This window comes from Alosa sapidissima, chromosome 13 (assembly GCF_018492685.1).
Source record: "Alosa sapidissima isolate fAloSap1 chromosome 13, fAloSap1.pri, whole genome shotgun sequence".
Lineage (NCBI taxonomy): Eukaryota > Metazoa > Chordata > Actinopteri > Clupeiformes > Clupeidae > Alosa > Alosa sapidissima.
Genome location: NC_055969.1, coordinates 29,602,064 through 29,608,924, shown reverse-complemented (window position 1 = coordinate 29,608,924; position 6,861 = coordinate 29,602,064).

Below are 6,861 nucleotides of genomic sequence, written 5' to 3'. Positions count from 1 at the left end.
ATTGTGCAGTGTCCTTTTGTGTGTGTGTGTGCGTTTGCTGGTGTGTGTGTGGTGGTGACTTGAGGGGGGCAGCCTCGCAATGTTTTTCTTTCCCGAAATCTGTTCTTTTACTGGCCTAATGAAAGTGGCAGACATGGGAATGATCCCTTAATCTGCTGGAGAGATAGCCGGCCCTGGATTCATTCGAGCTGTGTTAACATCGAGCTGGAACAAATCCGCACCTGTGTAATTGTATCCTTTATCCACACACAAGCTCTCTTCCTTCCTGGAATATTAACGAGTGACCTCCCAAACAACGGGATCTTTTTTTATATATATATTTCTTTCAACAAGATGATGTCACGCCTCGAGGTGGTTCTGTGCGCGCACGCTCACATGTACACTGTAAGTAGCCTACGTGCAGTTCGGCGAACTCGCCCTCTTCCGCGGCTGTCGGTGAGATGCGCCCGCTAATTTGGACCAGTCCCCGCAGATGTACCTCATCTCCTTAGAAACGGAGTCCTGTCGACCGGGGTCCTTCTCCAAACAAACACTTGATTGGAGCCACATGTGCGAGCGTGTGTGAGGTTAGCGCACTTAACCCCAGCCTCGCTCCAGCCTCGCCGCCTATAGCGGCCCTTTGTCCGGTCTCTGCTCAGCCTCTTCCTGGGCCTTACATGCTCGTGACACCTCTGTGCTTATTATACACAGATGCTGTGTATGCTGTAGATGCTGTATCACAGAATCCATCTTCCACTGTACATGAAGCACATACTGGACTTTAGTTGGTTAAAGCTAGCCTGGCGAGCCAGACCCACATTAAAATGTAGGGTCTGGGCACTCACCGTTCGCAGTGCTCAGTCCGAGGGGCGGGATAATCAGTTGTCTTTCAAAGTCTGCACGCAATAGGACGCAATAGGATATTTGTTTTCAAGTAGCAGGGAATTCAAGCCAAACCGTTGCAACTCTGCCATCAATCATTATGTTAAGCCCACCAAACGACTCTATACACGATTTCAATGGCCTGATTAAGTTTCGATTTCTGGAGCTCACAAGCCAACAGAGAGTTGCTAGACTAGCCCTGGCAGCGTCTAGATTTCTAGGCTAGGTTAAAGCAGCACTAAAAAAGATTTGCTCTCGGGGTCCCCCTACAGTTGAGAAGCGCAATAATAAATGAACTCGTTAATAAATGTGTGTCTTTGTAACAAACTATAAACATAACTCTATTACAATATAGAGGGAATGCACGGATAGCAATCTGTGCAGAGAGAGCTCCACTGTATTTGTACTCTACAGTCTGTAGCATAGCAGCTGTTTTCCATTTCCATTTATGCTGGACATTTAAATGGAATGCTGTCACTCAATTTGTCTTTTTGCCACTCAGTGATAGTAACAAAAGCCCCTTTCAGATTAAGTGGTTATAGGAACAGTCCACTTCTAAATCAGTTCTACTAACTACTCTCCCCCAAAACCGGTTGCATTCGCACTGGCCAAGTGGCCATAGGAACTGGTAGGCTGAGAGGGCATGACGTAAGCACGGCGACAGTGTTTATGGAGTCGTCACATGCTATAGGGTTTAAAATAGGCACCCACTCGCCTTGCCAAATGCGAGTAAATTAGCCTACATTTTGAAATTATTTGAATGACCCTCACTGTCGCTTCAAGCAAATCCTGATGCTGCACACGTTTTGCTGCACACGTTTAGCTTTTTTTGCTGTGGAAAACAGCTGTGATCAAGCAAGCATGCTGGTTAACAGTAGCCTAACGTTAGTCATCAGATCCGTTTGGAAAATGGATTTATTCCAGAGAGATCATCGATGTTTGACTATTGTCACCAAATTAATAAAAAACATCTGGTATTTTAGTGGAATTGTTGCCGTGTCATAGGCTAGTATGCTAAGTTCTAGGTTATGACGGACATGGTGTCATGCAAGTATTCTGACTAGCAGTAGGCTATTGCACTAAATTGGAGAAACAAGGAAACTGTACGTTATTCTAAGGTGCGCAATTACGTCTGAGGGATTCTTTGCGTTTATCCCGTTAGTTTACGCATTTTTGTATTACTGACAGTCAGCAGGCATGTAAGCGAGTAGAGGAAGAAAATAGTGCACTATATTACAGAAATGAGGGACCTCTTTAAAGCTGCAGTTGGCAAGATATTTTTGATCATATTCACTGAAACCGACACTATTCTCCGACAGAACAACATAAATCAGCCGGTTTTAGAAGAAAAAAACGCACTTCTACCCAAAACCTAGAGCCTGTTATTTGTTTTGCAAAAATCCACAGCTCCCGGTTCTTCTGGTCCAATCAGAGCAGGGCTGTGTGAGATCTGACTGTCACAGTCTGGTGCGCACTGATGAGCACGGACTCGATGAGAGGGTGCTCGGTGGTAGTGGGGTAATGTAAACATTCAACATTTTGGCCAAGTCCCCTCAATCTGTCAGACTAGCCAACTACAGCTTTAAAGTAGCAGCCTATGCATCTCAAACTGAACTCAGCACAAAAAGATCAAAGACAGGGCAAATGAAACTGGAACGACAAAGAGCTTTAACATTAGCGAGTTGTATTTGTGTGTTGTATAGGCCTACATAACTTTAAGTTAGTCTCTCGTTTCTTACATGCTGTAGTTTCTTCCTCCACTCGCTCAGCCTAGTACTGCACTTAAAGGATAATTCTGGTGTGATTTTGACCTAAAGTGTCTTGAAACATGATACCAAGTGTGAACGTATGTCTCATAGCTCACCTCAGCTTGTCCCCTGCACTCAGAAATCTGGCGCTAGTTAGCCAATGCTACCAACAGGGTTTCGTTGTGGTGCCTCGGGCATTGGCCTAGCCATGCAAATAAATCACTGTTTTACACCATTTACGAAGCTCAAAGTAGCTCCATACTTCATTGGTAGACTTCCGAGGGCCTTGACATTTAAAACGAGACATGGAGAACTTTGAAAAAGCACTGGTAGATTATTTACAATACGATTTATACAGACAGTACCTTAAGGAATTTTACCGTTCGACGCCATCTTGAATTTAGTCACGATAAGTAGGTTAACATGGCAAAGGTTAACATGGCAAAACTCGATCTTCTACCTAACATATTTCTTAAACTGTCCCAGCCCCTTAAATGATTAATTAACAGAGATCAAGGACAGGTCAAATGAAACTGAAACGATGGAGAAGTTTAAATAGCTCTAGCATTAGCGAGATGTATTTGTGTGTAGTATAGGCCCGCATTCAGGCGAATTGCAACAGAAAGTGATGTATCATTTGCATAGCAGACGTTATGGTTATGCCATTGCACAAGGCTGTTCACCATCCATTCGGGTTTGAACTGGAGTATAGTGCGTATTAAGAGCTAATGTGCCATCAAAATGATTTTGAAAAAGTTATTTTAAGGTAAAAAAAAAAAAAACTATGTAGGGCAGCTTTAAGAGGGTTGGTGTTAGGATTTATTCATTGATTAAAGGTTAGTCATTAAAGGTGCAGTCAGCAATCATATGCAATTTCAAGAGCATAACATTTTTTGTCACATTCAGCAAACATCTCACGATCTGCTAGCTTCCTATCCCGTGAGTACGCTGTAAAATACCTGGTCTCTGTGGGCAGCCCAGACTCCAAAAACTGGAAACAAAATAAGGGAGGCAGCCTGTTCCCCTAAACAAAAACAAAACACTGTGGGAATACTGGTACACCCCTCCGGTGAGCTACAGTACTTCTTGTTTTTGTGTTTTGTATGGTCCTTGGTTAAAATATAATGTACGTTGTTTTGGACAAAAGCGTCTGCTAAGACAATTGAATATAAACATAAATGACAGAAGATTATTTATTTGTGATGATTTTGTAAAAACGTGCTCTACTCAGGAGGTCGTTTTAGTGTTGAGTTTAATAGAGAATTATTGTGATTGCCTAAGTGCTACCAATTTTGTTGCACTAATTTAGCGCAGTCAAGAAGTGCTGCATGCTATAAGAGAGGTCATGTAAGTTAGTTCCGCACAAGTGGTCCAGTCTGTTAGTGCTGTGGCCTTGTTCAGACATGCCTGCCAGTGATGCTGAGGGCCCGAGCAAGTGTGTGTGTGTGTGTGTGTGTGTGTGTGATAGAGAGAGATTGTGTGTGTGTGTGTGTGTGTGTGTGTGTGTGTGTGTGTGTGTGTGTGTGTGAAAAAGAGATTGTGAGTGTGTGTGTGTGGTGTGTGTGTGTGTGTGTGTGAAAAAGAGATGGTGTGTGTGTGTGTGTGTGTGTGTGTGTGTGTGTGTGTGTGTGTGTGTGTGTGTGTGTGTGTGTGTGAAAAAGAGATTGTGAGTGTGTGTGTGTGTGTGTGTAAGGTGAATGCTGAATCTGACTTCTGTGTGCACAGCTCATCAGCAAACCCCCTTTGGCACTGCCACCACGATGGCCCCTCAACCCTAGGCACTTTCCCATTACCCTCAACACTCTCCTCAATCCAACCCCCCCCTCCCTCTCTTCTTACATCTATCCTCTCTCCACATGTTTATTCCTCCCTCTGTTTTTCATCCTCTCTTTTCTTTTACTTGCTTCTCTTCTCCTCCTTCTTCTCCTCCTCATCCAAACATCCTCCCCCTTTCCATTTCTCTTCTCTTTAATCCTTTGTTTTGTCTTTTCTTCTCCCTAGTTCTCTAAAGAACTTAAATGAAGTGAGACGGGTTTTGAATAGGAATGGCATGGTGTTGGCACTGCATGAAACGGTTGTCCTCAGCTATACACCTCTTCAGCAAACCCCCAAAGGAACAAACATGCAGACACAACATTCTCCCCCACAGAGAAAAACTTGCAAGACAGACACGGAAGCCGTTTGGCAATAAATCTCACCGTAATGCTGTGTCTTACAGAAGGCGAGGAGCGCTTTTCCTCTCTCGACACGTTTATTAGAACAAGCTTTTCATATGTGCGCCAGCGCTCTGAGCAGGGTGCTGTACGTGAGGCAGTGGAAGACAATGGAGCACAGTGGTTTCCCAAAATATGAGAATAGATGAATTTGTGTGACCTTTGCCAAATGAAATGGTCCGCATCCTGAGGAAGACTTACCCCTTCTGACCCCCAATGACTGATTTCCCTGAATGGAAAAATATTACGAAAGAAATAAAACTGGTGAAAGGAGGATTAATTCAGAGAAATTAAGTTCCAGCAAATCACTCGCGAGCCTCAGCAGCCACAGGAAGTGACTCGGAGGTGAATCTTCCGACCACGTCCTGTTTCCTCTGCAGTGAATGCCGCGGAGTTGGCCTTTCCTTCCTCTTTTCTCTTTAAAACCTCACCACACACAAACACACGCGCACACATAAGCGTGCAGACATACAGTATACCTGTGGCCTGCAGAGAGTGCCTAAAGGTCTCTCCACTCCAGTAGGCCTTTTCATCTTGGGCCGTCTGAAGTAGCCTGCTGAATGAGCGCTCTGTTCTGCCCCCTCTTACTCATTGCCCCGGGCCTATCCCCAGGCCCTCAGCCAGCCCAGGCAATCTCTAGAGAGCCCAGGGGCTGGAGGTGGATGGAGAGGTGTGTGTGTGTGTGTGTGTTTGTGTGTGTGTGGGAGGTTGGGGGGGGGGGGGGGCGGTCATGGAGTGTTTTCATTGCTTTCAAGCCCCTTTCACACCACTTACACGCACACACAAATGAAAGCTTACAAGACTACAAAAAAAAAGAGAGAGAGAGAGAGAGAAAACAGATACACTGTTACCACAGAGGAGTCACAGCAGCAGAACCTGTCCCTCCCAGGGTTTCCCCTCACAAGACACAAGCACTGAAACCGCTCAGTGTTCAAGAGCTGGCCCAGACCAGCCACGCCGTGTCTCACCGATTCACGCGTCCCCGAGATCTCACGGCGGGAGCTGGACCTCCTCCGCCACCCCACCCCGTCCCCGCCCCCGTCTCGTCGTCTCTTCCTCTTGTGTCCGTCTCACGCTCGCTGCGCTCCCTCTCGGCTGATGAGCGCGCCACTGACGGCCTCACGCTGCGAGACAACTACAGGGATTATGCCGTCTCGTCTTTTGTCTCTGACAGGGCCAGCACGGTTGGGTTGCTGTATTATTTTTCATTACCCACATCACTTGAGCGCCACTGAAGGGCGTTTGTGTGTGTGTGTGTGTGTGTGTGTGTGTGTGTGTGTGTGTGTGTGTGTATGCGCGTCTCCACAAAAGCTTTTTTTGTCTCTGCCATTCGCTCTCTCTCACTCTCTCTGTGTATGTGTGTGTGTGTGTGTGTTGGTGGTGTGCATGAGGTCTGATTCCCTGCGAAAATGAAAATGAGGAAGGCAGTGCACGCTCAGCAGGTTACTGTCAACATCCATTCCTCTGAGCGTCGCCTTACCCACCACCCCCACCCAACCCAACCTCACCACACACACACACACACACACACACACACACACACACACACACACACACACACACACACACACGCACACATTCACACACACACTCACACACACACATATTGCCCTCCATCCTCCAACCACCCACCCGCGGAACACCATCCAACGTGCAAATCAAAGCGTGGCTTTTCTGCTGCACACGCACACTCCTGTTGGGGCAAGTAACTTTGCATCACGTCACAACGGGCCAAACAACATTTTCCCTTTTTTTTCCATAATGTATCACAAACTATGCCAAACAAAAGTCCTTCCCCGCTCTCTCTCCTATGCAAGCATTCATATATACATTGTGCACCAGCCCATAGCCGCCTCTGTTCAAATGATTTGTGACAGAGGAGATGTTGGCATTGGATGATTAGTGTCTTCAGTGGTGCCCTCTAGCCCAAGTGGCCTGGCCTGAGGGAGAGAGACCTCCGATGTGTGTCACGCACAGCATCTCCGACATGCTACAGAGAGCCACCTCCTCTCACTCAGGGTCTCCAGCCCAATGGCCTC